At 53.2% G+C, this 16,492-nt stretch overlaps 1 protein-coding gene across 1 annotated transcript in view; it reads right to left on the bottom strand.

Annotated features, from left to right (window-relative positions):
• Positions 1 to 16,258, bottom strand: part of JAKMIP1 (janus kinase and microtubule interacting protein 1) — a 108,602-nt gene extending 92,344 nt beyond the window's left edge. The window contains exon 1 of the mRNA XM_088020883.1: positions 16,178 to 16,258. The gene's annotated coding sequence lies outside the window, so the exon portion shown is untranslated. The remainder of the gene's footprint in view (positions 1 to 16,177) is intronic.
• Between the last annotated feature and the right edge of the window lie 234 nt (positions 16,259 to 16,492).

A 16,492-nucleotide genomic window follows, 5' to 3' on the forward strand; every position in this document is an offset into this window, starting at 1 on the left:
TGATGGGATCTTCAGGGTCCCTCAAAGCAATGGATAGTGGCTTGATGCCAAAAAAAACCCAAAAAACAAACAAAAAACCAATTGTTTTCTTTCCTACATACCAGCAATAAGCAACCCATGCGTAAAACTGGAAGGTGATTCCATTTATAACCAAATCAAAAGAAGCTATGAAAAATAGCACAGAATGTTCAGGAGAGAGAGGAAAATGGCATTTCTTTATTAAGGATGCAGAAGAAAACTAAACGGAGCTAAAACCCCCAAATCAACACCCCCTTCTTCTCCTGGGCCCTGGACCCCCCTCCTCCTTCCCACCTTTCCCCAAACCTCCCCATTCTGTCCTCTCTCCAGGAGCGCCTCACCATCAGCTTATCATCCTCAGGTCCCTCCCATTAAAACAAAACAGAGCCTCCCCTGCCCCCGTGCCCAATCCCCCCAACCTCTGGCTCTCTCTGCTCGTCCACATTCATCGAGGCTGTCTCCATCTGTTGTCTGCATGGCCCCCTCACCTCCCTGCAGTACGGCTTTAGCCCATGCAGCTATGCTGGCCTCCACTCCCCTCCCCTGGCCTCCCCCGGCCTCCAATTACCTTCCCTGCACTCTTCAGACTTTCATTAACCTCCACTGACCTCCTCCTCCCCGGCTCTGATCTCCACTAGCCGCATGCATCTCCCCTGACCTCCACTGGCCTTTACTCACCTCCCTTGACCTCCATGTTGCCAGATTGAGCCTGCATTTTGTAATCTAACTTATTTGACCGTTAAGTGGACTTGGACACCCCTGACCCCAGCCTTCCCGCCCAGACACACTCTTCCCTGATGATTATTGTCATATTTCGTCCATGACGTCGTGTTCCTAGCTGCTCAGGATCACTGAACGCTCACGATGTGTAGGTACCACGCTAGAGCATCCCAGCCCCACCCTTAGTCAGTGCAACCCCAGCCCATTCTCTTCCCACGATGCAATGCCACTGCAGGGGGTTGGTGGGAGGGCTCTGTGGAAATGGAAGTCATCACAGATGAGTGAAGCCTCTACTGGAGGCAGATGGAGCCTCCCCAAGGTTAGAATCTGGGCCTTGTACTTACTCTCTCCAGTGACTGAACACAGTTCCATTACTGTTGAATGCACAAAGGCAAGGGCTTTTAGCAACAGAACACGAAGGCCCAGTTTCCATTAAAAAGCTCCCCCTGGCTACCCAGTGGAGTAGCTTTGAGGGGTAAGAGTGGAAGCAGGGAGGCCTGTGAGGGCATTATGCCATCCAGGCAAGAGGGCGCACCCCCAGACTGGCTGGCTGACAATGCAGGGTCCTGGGAAGGAAAGGCGTGGGCCCTGGTAAGACAGCATCATTGCCATCAAACACTGAGGTCCTCTGTCATGTATACCCCCAACACCCCTCAGACCTCACATCCTCACTTCCTTGGTCACTGGTCCCAGCCACAGTGGCCTCCTGCTGCTCCTCAACCCACGAGGCATGCTCCCACCACAGGGCCTTTGCACTTGCTACTTCTCTCCCGGGACCATCCTTCCCCCAAATGCTTGCATGACTTCCTCCCTCACTCCCTTCAGGCCTCTCCAGACCTCCCTTCACACAGTTCTAGATCTCAGCACACCTCCCATGTCATACATCTGTCTATGCGTGTTCTCCTCCGCCCCCACTAGCAGATAAGCTCTTGGAGGGCAGGGGCATGGTTTGTCATGTTCGCCACTGTGCCCCCAGTGCCTAGCACAGTGCATAGCACATAGTAGGTGCTCTGGGTCACTGTTAGCACTTACTGGGTCGGACTCGTTCACATTCCACATGCCTAGGGGGCATCTGCTCCTAGCACCCCATGTGTGGGTGGGTCTCTCCCAGCCTCTGTGAAGACATCAGTCCGGTGGGGAAGATCTCCAGGGAGACAGAGGACGTAAGAGCTCTGACAGGGAACCCCACAGTCCTGTGGGGGCCTGGGGTTCAGGGACGGTCCCAGAGAAAGTAGCCCTGAGCTGCCTGAGAATCAGCACCCACAAGAGCCAGGTGGGACAGGGGCCAGGACATGGGAGAGGAGGGGCTTCAACCAGAGTGCAGGGTTAGGGCCCAGAGGAGTAGGAAAAGGCCGCTCTTTGGAGGAACCACGTGTATTTTTCCGGATTTCTCCAGCCATTCGGTGGGAGGGCACTCACCGGCCCCCTCCTCCGTGCGCGGCCCTGTGGACCCTGGGAAGCGAGTGTCCAGACCAGCACACGCCACCCTCGAGGGGCAGAAGCGGACACTAGTCAAACATACCGACGACTGAGCAGATGACTGACCCCAGACAGGTGCTCCCAAAGAAAGGAAACTGGCCGATGGGAGGGTCAAACTGTCCCAGACATGGAGGTCCCCAGACTTTTTCTTTTTAAGATGTACTTATTTATTTGAGAGAGAGAGCACACGGCGGTGGGGGAGGGCAGAGGGAGAAAGAGAGAGAGAGACTCCTCAAGCAGACTCCCCACTGAGCACAGAGCCCAAGGTGGGGCTCAGTCCCAGGACGCTGAGATCATGACCTGAGCCCAAATCAAGAGTCGGCCATGCAACTACCTGAGCCAGCCAGGCGCCCCTCCGCAAAGACTGTGAGCAAGAAGCGATGCCGAGTAGACTTCTGAAGGAGGAGAAGGGGCTGACCCAGTGAAAAGGAACGGAACATTGCAGGCAGGGGAACTGGTGCCCCAGGGGAGAGCAAGGAGCCCAGGTGGTGGGGAGACGATCAGGAAGGATCACTGGGAAGACGGGACACAGGGGCCCAGGGAATGGGCCGTGTTGGAGCGCCCCTCGTGTCATGTTTGCACAGTGGGCTATGTGGTGCCTCGCTGATACAGCGGAGGGTTTGCATGGGCAGATTGCACATGCAGGCTGGGCCACATCTGGGATGGAGCAGGCTGGAACCGTGTGGGATGCTGAGAGCTCAGTGGGGTCAGGGGCGAGGTCAAGAGGGGGCTTGTGAGGGACACTCCTGAACTCGGACCTTGTCTTACTGGAGGACGGTGGGAACCAGTGCCGGCCGCCGGTCTGACAAGTGACGTGACTCAGCTGCAGGAAGGCCCGCCAAGGCGGTAGCCAGGCCAGGCCACCAGGGCCAGGACACAGCCCAGCATCACAGCCGAGCCTGCTCCTACACTGTCAGGTCAGCCAGGGCCTGGGAAATGGTGCGTCCATGTGAGCCTGACCCTGGCCTCTCCGGGTGAGGCCCCCAGGGAGCCGAGCGGCAGGAGTAGGTGAAAACAGACATCTTCGCTCTTCTCCACAATCCAGATGAGGTTTTACATTTAAGTCCCAGAATGCAGCTGTGATTACACTTCACGGAATGGGCTGACTTGCACGAGGCAGTCACGGCACTGGGAAAGTACCATCTCGTCCCATCCATCCGCTCTTCCATGGCCACGGCCCCCTGCTAGGGATGCAGCATGACCATGTCATCCGCACCCCCATCGTAAAGGGGAGGAAACTGGCTCAGAGGGGCTGAGTGACTTGCCCAAGGTCACCCAGCCAGGAGCGAGGTGTGGGACCCGAGTGTGTCTGATTCCATAACCTGCATCCCCCAACCATCAGCACCACTCACGACCTGACAGGCCAGCAGACGCAGGCAGGGAGGAGTTTAAGGAGGGGGTCCGGGACAGCGCGAGGGCTGTGGAACAGCCGGGAGAACTGACGGACAGCCATGCAAAAGCAAGCCCAGGCCTTTTGCTCCTGCAAAGCCGCTCACTGCTGTGCCCTCCCGCCACCAGCAAAGCCGGCTTATCGGTCCCAGCCAGGGCCAGCGGGCTGGCCCGAGAAGTCTCATGGTGACCACGTGAGGCCACGGCCTGGGGCATGAGAGGTGCTGGACCATTCAGCTCTGCTGCCTCCTGATCAAATCCAGCTTCAGGCTCTGCAGGACTTCCAGTGGAAAGAAATGGCCATGCTCCTGAGAGCTGGAGGCCTGGGCTCTGCAGAGTTCAGGGGCCCCAGTCCCCGGGACGCAGACTGCCATTAGCTTCCCATGGCTGCTCTAACAAATAAGCACAGACTTGGGGGCTTAAAACCACAGAAGGTAATTTCTCACGGCTCTGGAGGCCAAAAGCCCAAGTCCAGATCATGGGGCAGAATTCATGCTGTCAGCCGGGCCTCACACCCCCCAAGAGGTTCTAGGGAAGAATCCCTCCTTGCCGCTTCCAGCTTCTGGTGGCTGTGGCATGACCTGGCTTGTGGAGTCCCTACCCCGTTCTCACATGGCCTTCTCTGTGTGTCGCATTTCCTGCCTCACCCTTCTAAGGACAATTGTTAATTGGATTTAGGGCCCACACACATAAGGCAGGATAAGTTCCTCCCCTCAAAATTCTTTTAACACCTTTTGCCATGTAAGGTAATAGTCACGGGTTCCAAGAATTAGGACGTGCCCGTTTCTCTTGGGGGCCACCATTCACCCACGACCAATAAATACCACAGGTGGAAACTAGCCGACAGGAGAGGTCTGCCTATCGGCCACAGGGGGGCGCTACAGGCCCACATCAGAACAGCCGTGCAGCCTGGAGGCTCAAATCTCAGGCTCCTGGCTCACCGCGCTAGCTGTGGGCCTTGGACAGGTTTCGCCCCGTGCCTCAGTTTCCTTGTCTGTAATAACAGCCTCTACCACTCAGGGTCTGGCAAACATTGCATGCAACAATCCACGTCCAGCACTCCGAACAGCGCCGGGCGCACAGACGCACTCAAGGACGGCTGTTGTTTTTAGCATTCTCAGAATCCATCTTACTCCAAACTCCTCCTCCTCCCTGGGGCCCCGGGCTCTGCAAAGGGCCATCCTCCAGTCAATCATCTGGGCCCGAGCCCTGCGAGTCCACCTACATGAGCCTACCCCTCCCTCCCTCTCACACCTGACAGGCCCCAAGTCCTGCCAGGATTAGCTCCTTTGTCTCTCTGTCCCCACCGTCCTGTCCTGGCCTGGACCGGCCCAGCTCTCTGTCCCCGCACTCACCTCTCGCCCCCACCTTCTCACCCTCCACCAGCTCCTATCTCGTCAGAGCCGATGGGACTCTGATGGCGGCTAACAGCAGCAGTCTCCCAATTTATAGTTGTTATGACAGGTTAGGAAATGAATACAGGCAGCGTAAAGAAGGGGGAAATACCACCCACAGCATGGGAGAAATGCATGCAATAAAGGGTCTACATCCAGAATAAAGAACTCTTAATTCAACAATGAAAAGACAAACAAGTTCATTCTAAAATCGGCAAAGGAAGACATCCAGATGGCCAACAGACACTTGAAAAGATGCTCAACATCACTCATCATCAGGAAAGTACGAATCCAAACCACAATAAGACATCACCTCACACCCGCCAGAATGGCTAAAACAACAGGTGTTGGCAAGGCTGTGGAGGAAGGGGAACCCTCTTGCACCATTGTTGGGAACGCAAACTGGTGCAGCCACTCTTGGAAACAGTATGGAGCTTCCTCAAGAAGTTAAAAATAGAACTACCCTATGATCCAGCAATCCCACTACTGGGTATTTACCCAAAGAAAACAAAAACACTAATTCATATATGTATATATATATATATATATATATATATATATATATATATATGAAATCTGGGGTGTTCTTCTCAGCCACTGGCGAATAATAACCATCATTTATCAGATTCCCCAGACATCAGATTATCAGAATCACATCAGTGGTTCTCAGACTGCGTGTATCGGAACCCCGGGGGGCAGCTGAGGAAGCTCACAGAGGCCCAGATCTTGCAGGCTCCAGGCGGTTCTCCCGCCACCTGTGTCTGAGAGCTGCTGCCCATGACCACCCACACTAGCTGGACAGATGCACATACTCATCTTGAGAGGACCTCCTGGGCGTCGGGCACTGTGCTACACTATTTCTCAAGCAACTCCTTGGAGCAAATTGTTTATTTTTCCCATCTCACAGAGAAGAAAGAGCTCGAGAGAGGGGAACGAAGCTGCTGAAGGTGCCACGGTCCAGCCAGGAGCAGCAAAAGCAGAGTCTCCGTGTAGGTCTCTGACTGCAAAGATGCCTCGCCTGTCACGGGCAAGAAGGGGAGGCTCAGAACAAGGGGCCGCTCCCCAGGGCCTGGGTCTGGTGGCCCGGGGAGCTACGAGGGGCCAGCACTCGATGCGAGGGAGTCTGTCCCAGCCCCACTGCCCACTAGGAACACCAAGAGAATCTATTCTTTGTGCCATTGCCTGGCTCCACCGGGCCAGAACCAGAACTCTTAGTGGGTAGGCCTGACTTAATATGATGCTGTCACCTCCCCGGGCACCTAGGCAACCAGGGTACAAAGAATAACTCTGGAGCAGTGGGTCTCACGTGAGAATCATCTGGAAACTGAGAATTCCCAATGCCTAGGCTCTGCTCAGTCCCACCGACTCAGGACCCCAACGTGCAGACCAGGTCTCGGTGGTTTCTAAGTTGATTCCAATGTGCAGCCAAAGCAGAAAGATCTGGCTCAGGGCCCTGTGTGCTCCAGCGCCGGTCTCTAGCCAGGAGTGCTGGCATCCCCAGCAAGCTGGCTAGAATTGCAAGATTTCGGGTCCCGAGGCCTACTAAACCCCAAACTCTGGGGTGGGACCCAGCAGTCTGCATTCACCAGCGCTCCGTGGGATGCTGATGCCACCGCAAGTGTGAGCACCTCTTGCAGAGAGCCTGGCTACTGGAAGTGGGGCCACAGGCCAGCCATGTCAGCGTCACCAGGCTCTTGTGAAAGGTACAGTCCCAGGCCCCACCCAAACCCACGATCCAGAACCTGCAGTTTAAACAAGGTCCCCAGGGGATTCGTACACACACACACACACACACACACACACACACACACACACACACACACACACACACACACTCTGACTGAGAAGCGCCCCTCCTCCCTCCTCTCCCCACCTGCACTCTTAAATTAGAACCCCTCACCTCACCAGGGGTGAGGCCCACGTCCCGTGTAAAGGTGACGCCACATTGCTGGCAGGCCACTGAGCAATAAGACCAGAGTCCCACGAGCCTGGGTCCAAGCTGACTCGGCCACTGAGGACAGGAGTGGGGGCAGCTTAGGGCAGCGGTTCTCAACCGTAATGTGCCTGACAACCAGCCTAGGGGTGCCTCGAATTCTCCTTAACTGGCCTCTCCCCAGCAAGGTGGATCGCATGGGCTGGGGGCCCTGAATGTGCATTTCCACCCAGCGCCCAGGTGACGGAATGCTCAATGCCGAGATCACAGTTGGGTACCCCTGGTTTAGTATTCAAAAGCTAGTCTATCAGGCTTTTAAGCCTCCTCTAGCTGGCACCGCATGGCCCTGTGACTCAGGCGTCTCACCTGGAAAATGGGCCGTGGTGGTTCTAAATCATAGGTTGTTGTGAGGGAGCAACAGACGTGGAGAGCTAAAGTGATGACTGATAAGAATGCCCACTACGGGCCTGGAATTTCCAGGTTGAGTGCAGCCACCCCTCCCACCACCACCCCTGTGTCCACGGTCACCACCACCATCTCCTCCAACATCTCCATCACCATTATCACCACCATCACCACCACTAGATATTCACAATATAGTCCCAGCAGCAAAGAATGCCAGTTTAGGCAAAAAGGCAGACAAGAAAGGCAGAAAGAAGGACAGAGAGCCAACTGTCACATAACCTGCTTCAATTTGCCTCAGCATTTGTTCAGAACCTAATGTCAAGGGCAGAAGTGCAAAATAGTGACTGGTGTGGGAAGACCAGTGTGCGTGTTCTGAATACCCATGATTCAACCTCAAAAATCACCTAGGCCAGGTGCGCCCTGAGGGCATGACCATGCACCTCTCATCTCCAAACTCTCCAGGGCCTGGCACAGAATCAGGGGAACCAACAATCCCTGATTTCCAAAGCCACCTTCCCACTCCGTTTATGCCTCCATTCAATGGGAAAGTGCTGGATTCCGAAACTGGTGAAGTGGATATTTTCACAAAGCTATGTAGACATTATTGGTATTTACATTAATCAACAACTAACAGAAAAGCAGAATGTCTCTCACTTCTCCATATTTTCCCCAATGACACTGACCACTCTCCCAGAACGCAGGCCACACAGCGTCACACGGGGATTCCCAGCCCCGCTCGCTCCCTAGGATGTAAGTCCTTCAAAACCATGGTCCATGCTCTACTGTCTACAGTCCCACCATCAGATCGGTGGGCCCCTCTGGCCTGAAATGGGGGGTGAGCCCGGGACGGCTTCTCAGAGCAAGGGATGCTTTTCTCGACACTGCGTGAGCACACTGGCTGAGAATCTTTCTCGGTTCTCCAGCCCCGTTCAACTTCCCACTTCCTCAAGCTGGCAGTGACCCCATCCTTGGCATCCATCAGACAAGCTGCAGATAACATTAATAGATCCCAGCTGCGGAAAACAGTGCCCCTATAATGAGGAAGGAGTCAGGATCACGAAAGATAAAGAGACCCAGGCCAGGCCCACATCTGAGTCCTGTGCTGCTCCAGCCCTGGCCTGGGCTTCTTCCTGTTGTCCCCAAGACCCCCCAGCAAACCAGGCTGTACTGAGCCCTGGGGAGAAGAGAGGACCCAGGCCCGGCCCAGCCCTTGGGTAGCTCACGGCCACCCCATCAGCCCGACCCATGTAGGGCATTAGTGCCAAGAGAGAATCAGCCAGGGCATGGGAGCCCCGGAGAGGCAGTGTCCACATTCCATAAAGTGACTTTCTGTCCCCAGACACCCACGGCCCTGGGACTCTCTTCCCCAGGGGCCAGGAGGAACATTTTGAATGAGAAAGCTTCTTGTAGGGGTGCCTGGGTGGCTCAGTCATTAAGCGTCTGCCTTCGGCTCAGGTCATGGTCCCGGGGTCCGGGGATCGAGCCCCGCGTCGGGCTCCCTGCTCCGCGGGAAGCCTGCTTCTCCCTCTCCCACTCCCCCTGCTTGTGTTCCCTCTCTCTCTGTGTCTCTCTCTGTCAAATAAATAAACAAAATCTTTTTTAAAAAAAGAAAGAAAGGAAGGAAGAAAGCTTCTTGTACCTGCAAGGCTCTGCTCACGAGACCTCCCTGCTCGGGATGCCTCCTGTGCACATTTGTTCCCTCCACAAACACTGACTGTGCATCTCCTGGGCTCCCAGCTCAAGTACAGACTGTGAAACAGTAACAGCTGCCCTCGTGTTACCCAAGACCTGGCAGGGGAGGCGGCTCAGATTCGGATGACTGCAAAGGATGACGTCAGCACAGAGAGCCTGGGTGGGGGCTTCCTGGAGACGACCCCCAAGCTGCATCTTCAAGGAGAAGGAGGAAGCCGGCTAACCAGGTTAACAAAGGATAAAAATGATAAGACGTCCAACCCTACTGGATGTCCATGCATGTTCGTATGTGTTCCGCAGGATTACACCTACCACCGGCTACCGCCCCCCCCCCGAGGGCATGGAGACAACAAGGGTCTCTTAATTTCTGCATTCTCTTCTCTGTTTGAGTAATTACAACAAATACTACCTCAGCCATTTTAGAAGGCAATAAAAATTAAAAAAAAAAAACAAGAGGGGAGAAATGAATATTTGAAGGAAAATTGATCCCAAAGCAAAGATTCTAAAAATGTAATGATTTCTCTATGGGGGGGGATGCATTTTGTCAAAAGCCTCTGCCACTATTTCAAAACTGGACCCCAAGAGGCTGCTCAGAATTGAACTCTGGGGGCAGGCACTTCTCTCTGCCTCAAGCTGACTGAGACGAGGGTGGGGCGGGGGGCACGGGACCGACAGGTGGACCCCGAGATCCTTAAGACACCTCCCCACTCAGCAACACTTTTTCAAATCTTTTATTTTTGCAAAGTTGCAAAACTACAGAAAAATTCCACGAATAGTACAATGAACTCCTTATTCCTTCATCTAGACTCACTGTTCACATTTTTCCACATCTGCTTTATCTACCGATAAAGAACACATTTCCATCTATTTTTATCAACAATTGAAAGTAAGCTGCGGAAGTCACAGCATCTCACCCTAAATGCCGTGGCTTTTATCTCTTTAGACCAAGGACATTATGAAATCACAACACAATTAGCAAACCCAGGAAATGTTATCATTGATACATATTTCACAGTTCTGTACTTGATACATGTTTCATATTCAAATGTCAGCAGTTGTCACAATAATGTCTCTGTAGCAAAACGATGATTTTTCTTGACCCAAGCCTCAGAGCACTTATTAAAAGCAACTGTTTGCAGTATGCAGCCATGTCTGTCAGAGATACTCTGGACCACAGACAGACTTCCCCGAATTAATCAAGTAGAAAAGCAAAATATAATGATAACCAAGAATAATAAGCATCACCAGGTAAAGAATAATCTTTGACAACAGGGTACAGCAGCTGGAAGGGACTCTGAGCGCAGAGAGAGAGAGGATGACAAATCTTCAGCTCATGCCAGCTCTGGTCTTTGGCTTCCGGCCTAAGAAAACACAAGCCACACGCCCTCCAGCCTGACTGTGGAGTCCCCTCTGTCCTTGGGAGCTGGCCAGTCAGGTCACGGGGCAGAAAAGCAGGGGACCTGAGCTCACACCCCTCAACCTCCTGAGTCACTCTGAAGAAGTCACACAGCTGCCATGGGCCTCAGTTTCCCCTCCCCTTCTGGCCCATTCTGACCCCTCGGCACTCCCAACTAGACCATGACACCGATCTCCCTGCTGAGGACTGGTTTCTTCTGCTTCCCTCCACAGTGTGCTCCCCACGGGCCACCTCCTCACCCTCTCCCACCCCATGCAGCCCCCCAGTCACCCTCTCATCCATGGTCACCCTGAGCCGTGCAGAGTTCTCATTCAGGGTCCCTTGATCCTGGCCATTACTACTTCTCTAAGAATTAGAAAGCAGTAAAATATATTCACAGACCCTCCGCTCCCCAGTGCCCTCGGGGTGAAAACCACACTCCTGGGCCTGAATGAGGCCCTTCCTCATCTGATCCCCACCTTCCCTTACCACTGATCCACTCCAACTCTCCCCACCCACCAAACCAACCGTCAGAAAGCAGCAACCCTGGCAGGTGGGTGAATTCTCTAGGCCTCTGTGGTTGAGGCCACGGAGGTTCAGAGAGGTTGAGGAACTTGCACAAGGTCACTCAGCTCAGGAGGGACAGACCAGGGCACAAATGAGTGAGCTGCCTTCATTCTACATAAAAAGCAAAACATTTCGTTCACGCTGCCTCTGGACAAGGCTGGAAAGAACCCTGACAGTGGTTGGAAGGGTGGTGAGAATACACATGAATGCCATTTTCTTGTTCTTTTCATAAGACATTCATCATTTCACAGAGTTTTATGTTCATAATGGGAAACTATTAATGACTAGAAATCAGCAGATATCAGTGATAAAGAGTCCCACAAGCATTTCACATTGCAGATACGCTACGTACAGGTGATAAAGCTGGTGGCCTGATTTGAGCTGAGGACTCACCCCGTGGCTGGCACCAGGCGGGATTTCCCACCCGGCTCTGCCCAGGCAGAGGGACGCTGCCCTAGACCACACCTGCCCCACGCTGGCCAATCCTTGGCTGTCTCTGAGCCTGGTAAAGACTTGGGATTCAGGGCTCAGACTTCTCCTCTCCAATTACAGCAATAGATGCTTCACAAGTCCCTTTAAAGAGGTTCTAAAGGGTAAGCATGTATTTACTTCAGGATCATGTTGAATCCCACCAAGGCCCCTGTCCTCTCTGCACCTGTTTCCTCATCCATGTAAGAGATAGAAATACCGACATCCATGGGGCCGGAACTGACATTCCTAATAGTGGCGAGGTACCCTGTTCCACAAACAATAAACGGCATCGTTACCATTTCTTGAGAACCTATTAAGTTCCAGATACTTTCCCATGCACTAAAGATACAGAGATGAACAAGGCAGTTCTGCCCTGGGGGTGAATGGATGTCTCGTGGAAGGAAGAAATATAAATCCCTACAGGGCTTGAACTTGACCTTGAGCACAGCAGGGAGCCATGGAGAGGTTTCTGCCAGGGAGGGAAAGGTTGGACACCTGTGCATTTCAGACCAGTTGCTCAGGGTCCACACCGAGGGCTGCCTGGAGGGGACCTCCTGAGGGCAGAGACAGAGATGAAGCTGTGTCTTCATCTGGTGAAGGAGAAGAGGCCAGAGGCAAGCCACGGGTAAGGATCCACACAGGACTTACAGCCCAAGTGCAAGGGACAGGGAAGAATTCCTGAAGCTTGAGTTAAGCTGTGTTATACGTTTTGATCTATTTTTGAATCTCTCCAAACATTTGCCAAGCTCCTTACCACTCCCAGCTGCTGGGCTGTTTTACTGCAGGAACAAGGAGAAGCACTGTGCCACGTGACCCTGACCCAGTTGGAATGGGGCAGCGGGGCCAAGGAGATTAAAGGCTGGGAGAGACTACCTCCACATCTACAAATGGGGAACTAGAGGCTCTCAGAGGTGGACTGATGGACCGAAGTTTCCACTGAATGTGCAAGACCAGGGATTTGAACACAGATCTGTCGGGTCCCAGGGCTTGCTTTGTGGTATCCCCCACAGGCTGAACCTCCTATCAGCATCCACAGCCTGGTGGCCAGGAGTCAGAGCCTGTCCAAATGGTGGGCAGGGCAAAGTCCTTGCTGTCATGAACAGTGACCCCCTGCCTGGACACCCATTGGCACCCTGAAACCACAAGGGGAGCTTGGGGAGGGAGAGGGTGTCAGTAGTCAGACGCCAGGCTCCCTAAAGTGAAAAATATTTAGCAAACATTGATGTAGAGAAGAAGTGAGCTCCAGACTTGGAAGCGACATGTTAAAAGGCCATCTGGTACCATTTCCCCATTGTACAGATGGGACCGAGAGCTGAGAGAGGAGGGTGTGTCTGATCCAAATGCACACAGGGCAGCAGCACTGGAACCCCGACTCTTCTTACCCTGGTGTCATACTCAGCTTAGTGAAGGTTTATAAGCCACACCACCACCTGCTCCAGGAAGCCCTCCATGATCACCAAGATCCCTCCCCTGAAGGCCCAAGCCTCCCCAGGAAGCCTGTCGGTCAGATCCAGAATTGAGTCCTGGCTCCATCCCTTACTGCCTGTGGGACCTACATCAAGTCATGTCACAGGAGCTGAGGTTGTCCTGCCTCCTGAGGCTGTGGCACAGATTAAGTGAATTAAGGCAACCCCTTTCCGGGACGGACCCGCGGACCGACCCAGGACACGATAATGGCCACATCTCTCCAAAATCAACGCCGCCACCCACATCGGGGTCACAACCCCATTGGCGGCCTGGGAAGTACCTGATTCCATCGTGCCTCTGAGCCTCTCGCGCTGCGGGCCAGCCCTCTCCTCCCCACCCCTGCCAGGCCTCCCCACCCCTGCCAGGCCTCCCCACCCCTGCCAGGCCGCGCCCCAGGGTGCCGAAGTCACCCCTCACCGCCCCGCCCACTTCTGGTCCTGCCCCACTTCCAGGCAGTCACACTGACTCCTCCCCTTCCACTTTATGTCCCGCCCCCTTTCCCCAGGGATGAAGAAACTAACCACTGAGGAACCCAGTAGTGGGGAAGCCTTCAGAATGGACTGTGGTGTTTATTTATTTTTTTAAAGATTTTTTATTTATTTGAGAGAAAGAGAATGAGAGAAAGAGAGAGTACGAGAGGGGGGAGGGTCAGAGGGAGAAGCAGATCCCCACTCAGCGGGGAGCCCGATGCAGGACTCGATCCTGGGACTCCAGGATCATGACCTGGGCCGAAGGCAGAGTCACATAACCAACTGAGCCACCCAGGCAACCCTGGACTGTGGTGTTTAAAAAGAAGGCCGGGTCAACGACGTGGATGGAACTGGAGGGTGTTATGCTGAGTGAAGTAAGTCAATCAGAGAAAGACATGTATCATATGACCTCACTGATACGAGGAATTCTTAATCTCATGAAACAAACTGAGGGTTGCTGGAGTGGTGGGGGGTGGGAGGGATGGGGTGGCTGGGTGATAGACATTGGGGAGGGTATGTGCTATGGTGAGCGCTATGAATTGTGCAAGACTGTTGAATCACAGATCTGTACCTCTGAAACAAATAATGCAAGATATGTTAAGAAAAAAAAAAAGAAGAAGATAGCAGGAGTGGAAGAATGAAGGGGAGTAAATCGGAGGGGGAGATGAACCATGAGAGACGATGGACTCTGAAAAACAAACTGAGGGTTCTAGAGGGGAGGGGGGTGGGGGGATGGGTTAGCCTGGTGATGGGTATTCAAGAGGACACGTTCTGCGTGGAGCACTGGGTGTTATGCACAAACAATGAATCATGGAACACTACATCAAAAACTAATGATGTAATGTATGGTGATTAACATAACAATAAAAAATTATTAAAAAATAAAATTAAAAAAAAAAGAAGGCCGGGTTACCAAGTTGGTACAGTGTGGCCTGGTGAAATATGAAATTTGCACACAAAAGTGTGGGAAGAAAAAAAGACCAGAGGGTGCTTCTCAAACATGTTTTGCTTTTCTCGTGCAATGAAATCTTATGGGGGCTGGGGGGTCCACACGGAGCTGCTGCTTCTGGAACAACCCGCTGCCCAAACCTGACTCCCAGGCTGCCCTCCCTGAACCAGCCCGCCAATGCCCCTTGTGTGTGGGTGAGTGCAAGTTCCCGTCCTGAGGCCCCATGGCTCCCCTACTCTGACCACTAAACGGCTCTGCCACCTCCACCACCTCTGAGGGCCTGGTTTCCTCCCGGCCTCCTGCGCGGTGCTTGAGAGGAACATAAAGGAAACCAGGCCTCTCTCGCCCTCAGACACAGGCGTCTCCCAGACAGTGACCCTGCCCATTCTGCCAGGCAGAGCACAAAGGCAAGGAAGTGGCCCAAGGGCAGCCCCAAGTCAGGCTCCTGCCCCCAGGCCCAAAAGCTGCAGCCAAACCAAGAGCTGCCATTTCTAAAAGCCTGCTCTCTGCCAGGCAATGTGCGGGGCATACCCATCTCAATCCATCCTCAAAACCTGTAAAACACAGAACAGTGCCATCCCCATTTGACAGATAAGGAACACCTTTGAAAGAAGTGAAATCACTTGCCCACTGTTCACAGCTTACCAGTGGCAGAGTCAGGACTCGAACCCAGGCCCGTCTGACTCTAAGGCTACTTCCCAGCGGCCCGAGGAATGGTGTCAGTCTGTTTCCTATCCTCAGGACTTAGCAGCATGCCAGGCACACTCCCGGAAGGCACCCAAGCACATTTTTAGGGAGGAACAGCAAGGCTCACGGTGCCATCACCCTCCCAGAACAAAGCATATTGATAGCAAATTAAATACCACTGAGTTAGCCTCAACACTTCCATAAAGCTATAGTTTCGAAATATTCCAGTTAATGAAAAGCTTCCAATATCAACAAAAAACCCCCTACTTCAATTTCCCACCAAACACTCCCACAAACACAAACAATTTCTGATAAAACGGCTACTCACATTCAAAAACCCACACCAGAAAACTCCCATCAAATAGAGGGTTGGGAGTTGTTATCAACATTCACAAGAACATGAGGAAACTTCCTCCTGAACATTCTGTGCCTGTGGAGTTTTCTTTAGCCCTTCGCTGTAAAATCTTACAGATGCTGAAAGGGAGGGAAAATCTGAGGTGGGGACGAGCAATGGCAACTGATACTTGGGCTGCAAGAAAAGTAAAGCATCCTGGCGACACCCATATCCTCTCCCGTCAAACACAATGCAATATAACTCAACCAACATGCACCAAGCAATAATAACCACAGTCCCCACTCACACCGCGGTCCCCGTGTGCTACAAAGTGTTCCAAACTTTCCCAGGTATCTATTACCCCACAGCCCTAAGACATGGGTATTATTAGTGTCCCCGTTTTAGTGTCCCAGCAGGAAAGGGTAGGTAACTTGGCCAAGGGGACCCAGCTAGCAAATAGGGGTGCAAATAGGTGGTCCAGCTCCAGTGTCCATGTCCTCACCTGCTCTGCTATGTAGCTCCCGGCGACAGGTGTTACACCAGGACCTGAGCGTAGAGCCCCAAGGGTGGCCGGGACACTGCCTCGTCCAAAGGAAGGTCAAAGTGACTATTGAGCAGCTAGCCCCGGCAGTCATGCACACCTGGGAGGGGAGAAGGCTGCCAGCCCCTGGGTGGCCACCAGGCATCAGGTGCTTTACACACATAATCCCAGGGCTCACAAGGTCCCAGAGAGACATGTGTTAGTCTCATCTCACGAGGACAAAATATCAGCTTAAAGCGAGTAAAGGATTCGCTCAAGTCCCTACCTTTGCTCTTTCAACTGCTACTTGCTGGCTCTTGGCAAGCTCCCTGCTCCATTTTAGAATCTCCTCTTTATTGATGGGCAAAGTCCCCTGCGAAGAAGTCCCAGAAAAGGCCCCAGCTGTCAGGTGGTTTCTGTCCCGCCTCTGCTGAAATGAGTCACCAGGCTGAGAAGTAATCACACCGCCAAGAACAGGCAGGGGCAGCCAGTGACTTTCAAGCAAACGTCGTTTGTGGTTTCCACATCCTTTCTACACCAGCCACTCAATGTGCCTAGGGCACTCTTCAGCAAACACCGACCAAGCGCCTGCTGTGTGCAC

The sequence above is a fragment of the Eumetopias jubatus genome, unplaced genomic scaffold (assembly GCF_037043125.1).
Source record: "Eumetopias jubatus isolate StellerSeaLion01/CBP00866 unplaced genomic scaffold, mEumJub1_p1.0 scaffold_2, whole genome shotgun sequence".
NCBI classification, from domain to species: Eukaryota; Metazoa; Chordata; class Mammalia; order Carnivora; family Otariidae; genus Eumetopias; species Eumetopias jubatus.